Source organism: Mustela lutreola, chromosome 3, assembly GCF_030435805.1.
Source record: "Mustela lutreola isolate mMusLut2 chromosome 3, mMusLut2.pri, whole genome shotgun sequence".
Taxonomy (NCBI): Eukaryota; Metazoa; Chordata; class Mammalia; order Carnivora; family Mustelidae; genus Mustela; species Mustela lutreola.
In genome coordinates, this window is record NC_081292.1 from 99,249,560 (window position 1) to 99,264,261 (window position 14,702).

Consider the following 14,702-nt stretch of genomic DNA (forward strand, 5'->3'; position numbering starts at 1 on the left):
ATGGACGGGACTGGAAGAGATTATGCTGCAATAAGTCAAGCAGAAAGATCCAATTATCATATGGTTTCACTTATTTGTGGAGCATAACAAATAACATGGAGGACATGAAATGGAAAGGAGAGGGAGTTGAGGGAAATTGGAAGGGGAGGTGAACTGTGAGGAACTATGGACTCTGAAAAACAACCTGAGGGTTTTGAAGGGGCAGGGGTTGGGAGGTTGGGGGTGCCAGGTGGTGGGTATTAGGGAGGGCACATATTGCATGGAGCACTGGGTGTAGTGCAAAAACAATGAATACTGTTCTGCTGAAAAGAAATAAAAAATTAAAAAAAAAATAAAAAAGGAAGATGTGGTCCATATACACTATGGAGTATTATGCCTCCATCAGAAAGGATGAATACCCAACTTTTATAGCAACCTGGACAGGACTGGAAGAGATTATGCTGAGTGAAATAAGTCAAACAGAGAGAGTCAATTATCATATGGTTTCACTTATTTGTGGAGCATAAGAGGTAACACGGAGCACATGGGGAGATGGAGAGGAGAAGGGAGTTGAGGGAAATTGGAGGGGGAGATGAACCATGAGGGACTATGGACTCTGGAAAACAACCTGAGGGTTTTGAAGGGGCAGGGGGTCAGAGGTTGGGGGAACCAGGTGGTGGGTATTATGGAGGGCACATATTGCATGGAGCACTGGGTGTGGTAGAGAAACAATAAATTCTGTTACAGTGAAAAGAAATTTTTTTAAAAAGTGACTACCCACACTCAGTGATCCTCAGTTGTGACACAACTTCACTACTTACGAAGTACCCACTTGGCATCTCAGTATTGACTTCATAGGGTTTAGGGGGCAAGAAGTCCCACAGACATGATGCTATTCCAGCTTGCTGTGCTATGAGTAATGAAGTCCTTTGACTCTGAGCCAGAAGTATCATGTCTTCTTCCAGGATCCATGAGAGAGTAATAGGTTAATTTATTATCTCAAGGGTCAGCAAACTATGGCCTGTGTGCCACATCTAGCACATGATCTGTTTTTACACAGCCTACAAGCTAAGAATGGCTTTTATTCTTGTAAAGGTTATAAAAAATGAAGAGCATGTGACAAAGACCTTATTTTGCCCCCAAGGCCTAAAAATATTTGCAATCTCACTCATAAAAGGAAATGTTTTTCAGCCCCCATACTATCTTATAAGGGTAAAAATTAGATCTGAGTTTCTGAACAATTCCATTCTTCAGTCAATTCCCGAGAGTAGGAACATCATCTTTTCCCCCTGAAGCCCTCACAGCACCAGGCTCAGGGCTGATACTCACACAAGACAACAAATACCACGGTGGTCTTTCCACAAAAATTTGGTGCCTGGCACTGTTTCAGAAACTGGGCACACAGGGGTGACAAAACAATAAAAACTCCTAGCCCCATAGAACTGACATCCTAATGAGAGAGAGAGACAATAAGCATAAATATGTTTAAGAGAAATTATAGAAGAGTAAAGTTTAGGTGGGTGGCTGGGGTGGGGAGTGGGTGCAGCTGGCTACTATTTTATGCAAGGTATTCAGGGAGGGCCCCTCTGAGAAGATGGTATGATTTGGTAAGTCAGTGCCTATCGGGTATCTAAACTGTAGAGAACCCTGAAATCCTGGGGAAGCACATCTCACTTCCATTTTCTAATGCATGGTTTTCTGAACTAAGTACCCATTCAAGTTCCATCCAAAAAACTCCCCACCTCTCCTCTTCTTGTGAGAATTACACTCCTACACACTCACCTGGAAGCCTGAGGGCACAATTCAGGGCAAGTTAGAGCTGACATGTGTTTTGTACTCTATCCCCACCAATGAGTGTGTTTGTAAAATCCTACTTTGGCACTAAAAACCCTCAAATTAGGAGTCACCGTACTTATATTCTGATTTATTTTTTTCTACCAAATACATAATTCTGTGATCTAAAACACATGAGTGATATATTCATATATATCTAAAAATGAGAAATAAAATGTATATATGCATAAGAATCACTGAACTTTCACTTTGGTAAAAAGTATGATGACCTTGAAAGGACACAGGCTTTGGGATCATTTGGAGCTGGGTCCAACTCTCTCCTTCATCCTTGTTGGCTGGCTGGGCAACAGACTCCAGGCAAGTTGCTTTAATTCTCTTAGATTAGTTTCCATATTTATAAAGGGGGCCAATAATACTTACCACTTTAAAAAAGATACTAAATGCAGAGCATCAAGCCACACAGTAAATGTTCTATAAAGTTGGTATCTTAATTGTCAGGTAGTACATGAATCCTTCATTTACTCAGTAGGCTTTAATGCTCCCATTTTTTGTCAGAGTGTGTCAAATGAGGGGACTCCCCCCATCAATAAGATTATGTGCTCTCAAGAAGACTGCAGAGTAGTAAGATAGCCAAGTAAATAAGCAAAGATGATACAGTGTGATATGTAATAAAGAGAATCCCCAGTGGAATAAGAATGTATCAAATAGGGCTTCTCAATATGAACAGCTGAACTAACTCCTAAGGCAAGGCTCTCATCCAGAGGAAGCAGACATTCCAGAGAGGTTATGTATAATGAAAAAAGCTGGAAGAATATGTAATTTGGGAAAGTTTAATGATGAGAGTTACAGGGAAGAGGTAGAGTCCTAAGAGAGAACTGAATCAGAGCTAAAGGCCCTTGATTGCCATGCTTAAGACATTCAGACTGATCCTAAAGACAGCAAGGGAAGAACCTCTGGCTTTCATATGGAGATGCAATTAGAGCAAGGAAATACTGGAGACACAATGAGTTAGGCGGCTACCCAGCCTGGTACCTGCCCAGGCCCACTAGATCCAGATCATGAAGGTGGAGGAGAGTGCAGTCAGCAAATGCTGCCAACGAGCAGTCAAGCAATTCTGTAACTCCAAGATCAAGTGAGATCTTGAAAGGCCCTACCAGGTCACTTGTGACTTGTGAAGTGTGGTGAAGTCACACTTCACCACCAAAGGGCCCAACACTTCCTTTTAGTTACAGGGCCTCCCTGTTCCCAGGGCTGCCCAAATAATGTCCTGGGAGAAGAGCAGGAGTGGAAGGAAGAAGGCTGCCTAGAAGTAGATTTTGAAGTTGGAGGGATAGAAATGAGATTGAGACTGATCTGCCTGGATTATGTTAGTAGAGTGTCCAGGAGGCAGACAGAGGTAAAAGAGTGAGATCTATGTTGGAGACAGATTTGGGAGTCATCAATATGTAGATAAGGCCATATGAATGAGACAATCTAGATTTTGTGTGCAGAATGAGAAGAGGGTTAATAAAGGAATCCTAACAGACACTTAACATAAGATGAAGAAGGAAAAAAGAGCTCATGAAAGAAAGAGCATAAACCATGAACTAGGGATAATGAAAATCAGAGCATTTTATAATTTTCAAGTCATATTCCAAGTGAGTGAGATCAGTCAGCATAATAGCAAACTAGAAAGCTCTAAGATTTTTTCCCTTGCAAAAAACTGTATTTTAATAAACCAGCCAGAAGCTGCCTGAACCAATTTTTTAGAAGCTCTAAGAAACAACCAAGAGTTTACAGCATTCAAGTAAATCAAGCAATCAAGGAGAACCCATCTTTAAAACTCTAGGCAAGTTTTGTGGTATTTTTGCTGACCCCTGCCCCACTCATAACATAGTATAGTGGCACTCTTGATCTTGAGCAGTGTCAGCCCAGTTCTCAGTTCCTTCACTTTTGAAGAGCAGATCTTATCTGCAAATTATTGTCTGTTCTAACCTGTCTAGGGGGTACCTGAAGGATTGATTTACCTGTTTCTGTTCTGCATGCAAGCAGGCAAAGGGGCAGGCACTGATCTTAAATGCTACAAGTGGAATCCAAACTCAAAGTTCCCTGGGGCAAGAGATTCTGGGTGGAGATATATAGTAGACCATCTAAAGGCTAAGGGAAAAGCTGGGGTTATGTGCTTAGGGAAATGAGGAAATTTAAAAGAAACTGCAGATGCAGGGGAACTTAGAAAACCATGTATGCCCAGACATGTACACAGAAAAGACCTGAGAAGACCTTAAACTTTTACCTTGAGATAATCTCAGTCTTGGAGCAAGTTTAACTAATTAGTGAAGGACCACACTAGCACAGAGCCAGTCTGCAAAGACTATGAGAGGTAGTTGTTTTCTGTTTGTTTTCATTTTTGATGGTTTTGTTTGTATGCTTATTTTTGCTTTTGGCATTTAAGGATATTTCTGTCAAAACATTAAATGAAAGTAATGGTGATTAAGGAGTGCACTTCTCATGATGAGCACTGGGTGATATATGGAATTTCTGAACCACTATATAGTACTCCTGAAACTAACACTGTGTGTTAACTATACTGGAATTAAGATTTTAAAAATTAAAAAAAAAAAAACATTAAATGAACATGAGCTAAAAGAACAGAGATTTCATAAGCACATATGACTTTCAAAAGTAGTTTGGAAAAGTCTCAAAAGAAAAAAAAAGAAAACCATGAGAAGAGGCAGAAATCTGATTTCCAGAATTATTGCAGTATAATAACCAAATGCCCAATTTTGCCCCCAAATCACATGGCATATGTAAAAACTGGTTCTCTCAAAGGAACAAAATAAATCAAAAGAAACTATCCCTGAGAAAGACCAGGCATCAATTTTACTAGAGAAGTTCTCTAAAACAAAAGGCTTAAATATGCTCTGAGATAAGGGAAACCATAGATAAAGAAATAAAAGAAATCAGGAAAGCAATATATAAACAAAATAAGAATATCAATAAAGAAATAGAAATTGCAGAAATGATCTAAGCAAAATTATGGAGTTAAAAAAACAAAGTAACTGAAATAAAAAATTCACAAGGGAAATTGACCTGCGCAGTTAAGCAGACAGAAGAATCAGTGAACATAAAGACAACACTTGAAGTTATTGAGTATTAAGAGCACAAACAAGAATTAAAAAAAGAAGTCACTGTGGATCAACACACACATTTTGGGAGTCCCAGGAGGAGAATACAGAGAGAAAGGGGCAGAAAGATTATTTGAAAAAATAATGGCCAAGACTCCAAATTAAATGAAGTCTCTGAATTTATAAACCTTAAAAACTCAATAAACTCTGAGTAGTTTAAACTTAAAGGGACCCACATCAAGACAAAGTATAATCAAATTGTTGAAAATCAAATACAAAAAACCTTGAAACCAGCAAGGAAGAAGTGATTTATCATGTACCAGAGACTCTTAATAAGATTATCAGCCATTTATAATCAGAGACCTTGGACCAGAGACAGTGAAATGACATATTTAAAGTGTTGAAAGAAAAATACTGTAAATATATAATTTTATATATGACAAAACTGACCTTCACAAATGTGGGATAAATTAGGTGTACCTATATGAAAAAATTGATGGACTTCAATACTGCTAGATCTACCATACAGAAATGATAAACAGAGCACTGCAGGTGAAAATAAGACACTATACATTAACTCAAAGCCATATGAAGATATTAAAAATCTCCAGTAAACATAAACATATGAATAAATGTAACAGGCAATGTTATTGCAATCCTAGTTTGTAACTTGAATTTTAATTTTCTAGAGGAAAGACAAAAGCATAAAAATAAAAAGCATAAAAATCTATACTACTGGACACACAATGTATAAAAATGTAATTTTTGACACCAAAACATAAAGAGGGTGGAAGGAGCATTAATGGAGTCAGTTCAAATTAGATGATTATAACTGTAGGGTAATATATGTAATCTCCATTTAACCATACAGAAAATATCCATAGACCAACTACAAATGGAAATGAGAAGGGAATCAAAACATGTTTCTATTTAAAAAAAAAAAAAGCAATTAAATACACAAAAAGAGATATCAATGAAGGAAATGAAAACAAAGTTGTAAGACATACAGAAAAATGACAAAAGTAGGTCTCTCCCTGTCTGGAATTCAGAAGTAATGGCTTAGACTTTCCAATCAAATGCACTGAATGAGAAAATTGGTTAAAAACCCCAACAACTGCATGATTCAACTCTATGATGTCTGTTAGAAGAGACTCATTTTAGATTGAAAGCCACAGATAGGGTGAAAGTGAAAGGATAGAAAAATACATTCCAAGCAAATACTAACCAAAAGAGAGCTAAGGTGTGTCTTCTAATTTGGATAAAATAAACTTTAAGTAAAAACTGTTACAAAGAAATTACAGATTGATAAAAGGATCAATGCATGAAGAAAATATAACAATTTTAGCATATATGCACCAAACATTGGAGCCCAAAATATATGAAGCAAACATTATAGAACTGAAGGGAGAAATAGACATTCAATAATAATTAAGCCTTCAAAACATCACTTTTAATATGACAGGAAAAGTAATGGAGGATCAACAAGGAAACAGGACTTGAATAAAACCACAAACTAAGGTTCTGAGGTTACAGAAATATACTGAACACCCAAGAACAGCAGAATACACATTTTCTCAAGTGCGTATAGAACACTCTCCAAAATGGACCATATGTTGGACACAAAATGAGTCAGTAAGTTTTAAAAGATTGCAATAACAAAAAATATTTTTTTATCTATCACAGCATGTAAAAATCAGTAACAGGAAAATGAGATTCACAAATATAGGGAAATTAAACAACACTTTTTTTTTTTAGATTTTATTTATTTGAGAGAGAGAACATGAGTGGAGAGAGAGAGAAGCAGACTCTCTGCTGACTGGAAGCCCCATGTGGAACTTGATCCAAGGACCCTGAGATCACAACCTGAGTGGAAGGCAGACACTTGACTGACTGAGCCATTCAGGCACCCCTAAGCAACACAATCTTAAGCAATCAGTAGGTCAAAGAATAAATCAAAAGGGAAATTAGAAAATACCGACAGTCCCCACTTATGATTGTTCAACTTACGGTTTTTCAAATGTATGATGATGCAAAAGTGATATGCATTCAGTAGATACCATACTTTCAAGTTTGAATTTTGATCTTTTCTTGAGATAGTGATATGAGACCTTATTAATACTTCTGTGATGCTGGGCAGTGGCAGCCAGCCATGGTTCCCAGCCAGCCATGTGATCATGAGGGTAAACAACCAATACAATTACAAACATTCTGAACCTATAGAGCCATTCTGGTTTTCATCTTCAGTAAAGTAATAAATAAATTACATGAAATATTTGACACTTTATTATAAAAAAGTCTTTGTGTTAGATGATTTTTGCCTAAATGTACATTAATGTAAGTGTTCTAAGCATGTTTAAGGTAGGCTAGGCTAAGCTATGATGTTCAGTGTTAGGTGTATTAAATGCCCATTTGAATTATGATACTTCCTTTTATTTTTAAAATGTTTTTATTTTAATTCCAGTTAGTTAACATGTAGTTTTATATTAGTTTCTGGTGTACAATTCAACACTTCTATACATTACCCTGTGTTCATCATGACAAGTGCACTTCTTACTCCCCATCACCTATGTAACCCATTCCCCACCCCCTCCCCTCTGATAACCATCAGTTTATTCTCTATAATTAAGGGTCTGATTCTTGATTTGCCTGTCTCTCTTATTTTGTTCCTTTAGCCTGTTTGTTTCATTTCTTTAATTCTGCATTTGAGTGAAATCATATCATATTTGTCTTACTCTGACTGACTTACTTTGCTTAGCATTATACTCTCTAGCTCCATCCATGTTGCAAATGGCAAGATTTCATTCTTTTTTATGGCTGATTATTCCAGCGTGTGTGTGTGTGTGTGTGTGTGTACATATACTTGTATATATGTATACATGTATGTGTATATATCTCACATCATCTTTATTCGTTCATCAGTCAGTGGACACTTAGGCTGCTTCTGTATCTTGGCTATTGTAAACAATGGTGTATAAACATAAGGGTGCATGTATACTTTTGAATTAGTGTTCCTGTATTCTTTGGATAAACACTCAATAGTGTGATTTTTTAGATCATAAGGCTATTCTATTTTTGACTTTTTGAGGAACCTCCATACTGTTTTTCAAAGTAGCTGCACCATTTTGTAGTCCCACCAATAGTTCAAGAAGATTCTCCTTTCACATCCTGGCCAACACCTGTGGTTTCTTGTGTTGTTGATTTTAGCTATTTGGACAGATATGAGGTGATATCTCATTGTAATTCTGATTTGTATTTCCCTGGTGAGTATATTGAGTATTTTTCATGTGTCTGTTGACACATGTTTTGGCCAGCAAATTTGACAGTCTGTATATCTTCTTTGGAAAAATGTCTGTTCAGGTCTTCTACGCATTTCTTAATTGGATTATTTGTTTTTGGGGTGTTGAATTTTATAAGTTCTTTATATAGTTTGGATACTAACCCTTTATTGAATATGTCATTTGCAAAAATCTTCTCCCATTTGAATTATGATACTTTCAACTTATGATAGATATATTGGGATGTAAACCCACTGTAAGTTGAGGAATATCTGTACATTGAGAAAAATGAAAACAAAAGTACAAAATACCATAATCGATGAGATATAGTGAAAGCATGGTAGGAAAGGAATTTACAGTGATAAAAGCACATATGAAAAAAGAAGATCTTAAATCAATAACCTAGGTTCATGCTTTAAGACAAAGAAAAGCAAATTTAACCCAAAACTGGCAGAGAGAAGAAGACTCATATTACTAAAATCAGAAATAAAAACAAAAACAATACTACTGAGGTACAGAAATAGAAAGATTGTGATGAGCGTTTTTATGCCAACATACTGGTTAACTTGAATGAAGTAGACAAATTCTTGGAAACACACAGTGCACCAAAAGTGAATCATGAAAAGATAAAAAATCTGAATAGATACCTAGTAAAGAGATTGAATTAGTAGTCAAAACTTTCCACGACATCAAAAAGCTTTACTGGTGAATTAGATGAAATGGCTTTACTTGGTGAATAGTACTAAACATATGAAGAAAAATGAACACAAATCCTTTTCAAACCTTTCAAAATATTGAAGAGGAGGAAACACAGGATTCCTGACTCTTTCTATGAAGCTAGGAGTACACTGACAGCCAAACTAGACAGACAATGTAAGAAAACTACAGACCAATACTCCTTATAAATATTGTTGTAAAAACCTGCAATACAAGAAACTCATTTTAGACCTAAAGACACTTCCAGATTTAAATTGAGGGGGTGGAAAACAATTTACCATGCAAACGGACATTAAAAGAAAGCTGGGCAAAAATGAACTATTGGAACTTCATCAATATCAAAAACTTTTGCACAACAAAGGAAACAGTGAACAAACCAAAAGACAACCACCAGAATGGGAGAAGATATTAGCAAATGATTTATCAGATAGCGGGCTAGTATCCAAAATCTATAAGGAACTTATCAAACTCAATACCCAAAGCCCAAAGAACAAATAATCCAATCAAGAAATGGCAGAAGACATAAACAGACATTTCTCCAAAGAAGACATACACATGGCCAACAGACACATGAAAAACTGCTCCACATTACTCAGCCTCAAGGAAATACAAATCAAAACCACAGTGAGATATCATCACACACCGGTCAGAATGGCTAAAATTAATGAATCAGGAAATGACAGTGTTGGCAAGGATGCAAAGAAAGGGGAACCCTCCTACACTGTTGGTGGGATTGCAAGCTGGTACAACCACTCTGGAAAACAATATGGAGGTTCCTCAAAAAGTTGAAAACAGAGCTTCCCTATGACCCAGCAATCACACTAATGGGTATTTATTCTAAAGACACAACTGTAGTGATCCAAAGGGGCATATGCACCCAAATGTTTATAGCAGCAATGTCCACAATAGCCAAACTATGGAAAGAACCTAGATGTCCATTAACAGATAAATGGATAAAGATGTTTTACATATATCTATATCTATATCATCTATATATATACCACACACACACACACACACACACCCATGCACATAATGGAATACTATGCAGCCATCAAAAGAAACAAAATCTTGCCATTTGCAATGAGGTGGATGAAACTAGAGGGTATTATGCTAAGCAAAATAAGTCAATCAGAGAGAGACAATTGTCATATGATCTCTCTGATATGAGGAATTTCAGAGGCAGGAGGTCATGGGGGGTAGGGAAGGAAAAAAAATGAAATGAGATGGGATTGGGAGGGAGACAAATCATAAAAGGCTCTTAATCTCAGGAAAGAAACTGAGGGTTGCTGGGAGTTGAGGTGGGAGGGATAGGGTGGCTGGATTACAGTTACTGGGGAGGGTACGTGCTATGGTGAATGTTGTGAAATTTGTAAGCCTGATTATTCAAAGACCTGTACCCCTGGGGCAAATAATATATTTTATGTTAATAAAAAAAAGAAAAAAACTGGAAATGACCTGGATGTCCTTCAGCAAGTGAATAGTTAGACAAACTGGTATATCCATGCAACGAAATACCAGCCATGGATATACACACAGCTTGGATGCATATGCAGAGAAATATGCTAAGTGAAAAAAATCTAAACCTAAAGTATTACATACTGTATGAACCCATTTATATAATATTCTTGTTTTATTTTTTAAAGTTTTTATATAAATTCTAGTTAGTTAACATACAGTGTAATATTATTCTCAGGTATATAATATAGTGACTGAATACTTTCATACAACACCCAGTGCTCATCATAACAAGTTCCCTCCTTGATCCCCATCACCTATTTCACCCATCACCACCATGTCCCCTCTGGTAACCATCAGTGCTTTCTCTATAGTTAAGAGCCTGTTTCTTGGTTTGCCTTTCTCTTTTTCCTTTTGTTCATTTTGTTTCTTAGATTTCTCATATATGGTATTGTCTTTCAGTTCACTTAGCATAATACTCTCTAGCTCTACCTATGTCATTGTAAATGGCAACATATATAACATTCTTCATTTAAAAAAATGGAACACTTCAGGAACGTGTGTCTTTTTTAGGCATGCTAATCTTCTCTGTATCATTCCAATTTTAGTATTTGTGCTGTTCAAGTGAGCATTAAAATATTATTGAAATGATAAAATTATAGAGATGGAGAATAGATCAGTGGTTGTTAGTGGTTAAAGATGGAGGCATGGGTATAGCTATAAAGAAGCAACATGAGAGAGCCTTGGGATGATGGAAGTGTTGTGTGTCTTGATGGTATAAATGTCAACATCCTGGTTGTGATATTGTGCTACAGTTTTACGAGATGCTGTCATTCGGGGAAAATGGGTGAAGGTACATATTACTTCTTATAACTTGTATGTAAATTTATAATAACTTCCTCCCCAAATTTAAGTTAATTATAAGAATAAATCTTATTCTTACACTAGCTAATTTGAATCCTCAGGGTACCCTTTAAGGAAATTTGAGCAAATTTGCCATATAAGAAAAAAGAAGGCACATATACAGGCAAATTGTGCTGATGAATCAGGTCTGAGTGTTGAGCCTGGCCATGCTGGAAATATGAACTGGGGACAGAAGACTAACTTTTAGAGCTCTGCTCTGAGCTAACCTGCACATGCCACGAGTCCTCTGACCTACACTCCCATCATCTGGGGATAACACAGAAGGAGAAACCCTTGTATTGCCACCTCACGGTTTGACTGCTGAAAATAAGAATGAGCCAGATGGAATAGACCGTGGATTTCTGAGTGGGACTGAGATGCTGACTTTATGGATGGAAGATCACTAAGAGGCTGGTAACTTACTGAAGTAAAGCAGTTAGTACGCTATTCATTAATTAATAATGGAACAAAACCCATAACCATTTTATGCTGTTGGGTCAGAGGTGCCAGAAAAGCTAAAACAGAGAAACAAAAAGTTCAAAATTCTTCATTAATCTGGTGAGCCAAATTTCAAAAGAGCCTCCTGCTTTCATCTCTCAGGGAAAGAGCCTCATGCAATCTGTTACCACCAGGGGGCAGTAAGGAATCCAAAATAGTCCTTTCCACCGGCAAGGGACCTTGATCAAATCAGGTTATTCACAGAACTTGGGGGTTTCTCCTGGAAATCCAATGCTGTGTATCCCTGAGCAAAATTCCACCCTCAGGAGCACTCTTGCCACCTGCCACCACACATGCACATTGCCCAGTGCTACTCTATGTGGTTTCTTATCTACCATTTTGGATTCATTGACCATGACATTGACCAGGAACAACAGCTGACACAGAGAGGATTATAACTGTATCAGATATATGTCCTAGTTAGTTCTGCCACTAGTAGCTAAGTAAAGAGTAACCAGGATTGATTTCTGAGTCTTATTGTCTTCTTTCATAAAATGGGAGTAATGACAATATTTATTGAACCTTCACCTTACATGAGTCTCACGACAGCCAGATGAGATATACACTACATTCTCATTTTATAGAAGATGAAAAAATGGGGCACAGAAAAATCGAGCAACTTGGTCATGGTCACATCAGCTAGGAAGTGGTGAATCAGGATTTAAACCCAGACAGTTTGGCTCCAAACCTTTGTGTGCCCATTTCTCTGAAGATTAAGAAAATCAACGAAAGAAACTTAGTGCCCACCGTTAGCCCTGTATTAGTCATCTGACTTAGAAATTCGCAACCTTAGGAGTCTTTAAAGCCTGCTCTGTAAGCTAATACTGAGCATGTGCGTGTGTGGCCGCAGGTGAGCACATGGACCAGATGCAAGCTGGGAGGTGTCCATGGGCAGCCTAATAGAGGCTCTTCAAAGATGGGCTACCATGAAGTCCTGAACCCATCCCATCAAACTGTACCACAGCTCTGTGAGGTGCTGGTGCTCCCATTTTATACATATAGCATGGATACCCCAGCCCTTTCTTTCTCCTCCACTCCTTTGTATCTTCTGGTAACCCATAATCCCCAAACAACAGGGAAATTCTTCCCTCTCATAAGGAGCTGGCAGAAAGACAGTCTCCTTTCTGAGTGACTCCATTAGAAGCCCCATTAAGAACTCTGTGCACATCAGACAAAAGAACTTGCCAGAAGTAAGATTTGCAATTGTACCGAGTGGTCACAAGGAAGGAACACACAACTGGTATAATTCAGCTCAAAGCAGTTCAAAGAAGAAAGCTGGGAAATAGGAGGAGACGAGCTCTGGAGTAATGTCTGCTGACAAGAAGCCTGGATGGGGGAACCAGAAGGGGTTTTGCTATAGCACTGAACAGCCTGTGCATACAGAAGCCAACAGGGCCAGTTTCCCAAGACTATCTTGATTTCAAAATTTCATCTGCTGTCCATCACACACTTATAGTTTTAGTACAAAACTATGATTTCTTCTAGGGCAGGTTTTAGACTAAATAAATCTTTGAAAACAAGGCTTACGTACTGGGATGTGCCTGGTGCAAGGCTGACATGGCATCTCTCCGCATACCCCTCCTCCCCAGCATCTCCAAGAAGCTTGAGCTCTGTGTTTTGATAATCAGCAGAGAAAGACACATTAACCCTTATCAATAAGGTGAACAGCTTGAAACAGGCTTGAAGTCATTTTTAGAAAGCTAAGTCTACTCTCTGCAGAGAAAAAATGGCAGTTCCCATCCTGCTAGATGCAATCCTTATTCTTTTTTTATTCTATTTCTTAAGTTTTATTTATTTTATTTTATTTTAATTTTCAGTGTTCCAAGATTCTTTGTTTATGCATCATACCCAGTGCTCCATGCAATATGTACCCTCCTTAATACCAACCATCAGACTTACCTAAGCCCACACACCCGTCCCCTCCAAAACCCTGTTTGTTTCTGAGTCCACAGTCTCTCATGTTCCATCTCCCTGTCCAATTTCCCCCAATTCACTTCTCTCCATCTCCCAATGTCCTCTGTGTTACTCCTTATGCTCCACAAGTAAGTGAAACCATATGATAATTGACTCCCTCTGCTTGACTTATTTCACTCAGCATAATCTCCTCCAGTACCATCCATGTTTATGCAAAATTTGGGTATTCATCCTTTCCGATGGAGGCATAATATTCCATTGTATATAAGGACCATATCTTCTTTACCTGTTCATCTGCTGAAGGGCATCTTGGTTCTTTCTGCAGTTTGGTGACCGTGGACATCACTGCTAGAAACATTGGGGTACAGATGGCCCCTCTTTTCACTACATCTGTATCTTTGGGATAAATACCCAGTCATGCAATTGCAGGGTCATAGGGTGGCTCTATTTTCAATTTTTTAAGGAATCTCCACACTGTTTTCCAAAGTGGCTGCACCAATTGCATTCCCACCAACAGTGTAAGAGGGTTCCCCTTTCTCCACATCCTCTCCACTTGTTTCCTGTCTTGTTAATTTTGGCCCTTCTAACTGGTGTAAAGTGGTATCTCAATGTGGTTTTGATTTGAGTCTCCATGATGGCTAATGATGATGAACATTTTTTCATGTGTCTATTAGCAATTTGTATGTCTTCTTTGGAGAAGTGTCTGTTCATGTCTTCTGCCCACTTTTTGACATGATTATCTGTTTTTTGAATATTGAGTTTGAGGAGCTCTTCATAGATCTTGGGTATCAGCCCTTTGTCTGTAGTGTCACTTGCAAATATCTTCTCCCATTCCGTGCATTGCCTCTTTGTTTTGTTGACTGTTTCCTTTGCTGGACAGAAGTTTTTGATCTTGATGAAGTCCCAAAAGTTCATTTTTGCTTTGTTTCCTTTGCCTTTGGAGATGTGCCTTGAAAGAAGTTGCTGTGGCCAAAGTCGAAGAGATTACTGCTATGTTCTCCTCTAGGATTTTGATAGATTTCTGCCTCATGTTGAGGTCTTTTATCTATTTCGAGTTTAT

General features: G+C 37.8%; 1 protein-coding gene and 1 pseudogene across 1 annotated transcript in view; both read right to left on the bottom strand.

Moving 5' to 3' along the window:
• The window catches only part of LOC131826886 (uncharacterized), a 166,614-nt gene that overhangs the window by 134,588 nt on the left and 17,324 nt on the right, over nucleotides 1-14,702 (bottom strand).
• Nucleotides 10,862-10,959, bottom strand: LOC131828414 (U6 spliceosomal RNA; annotated as a pseudogene).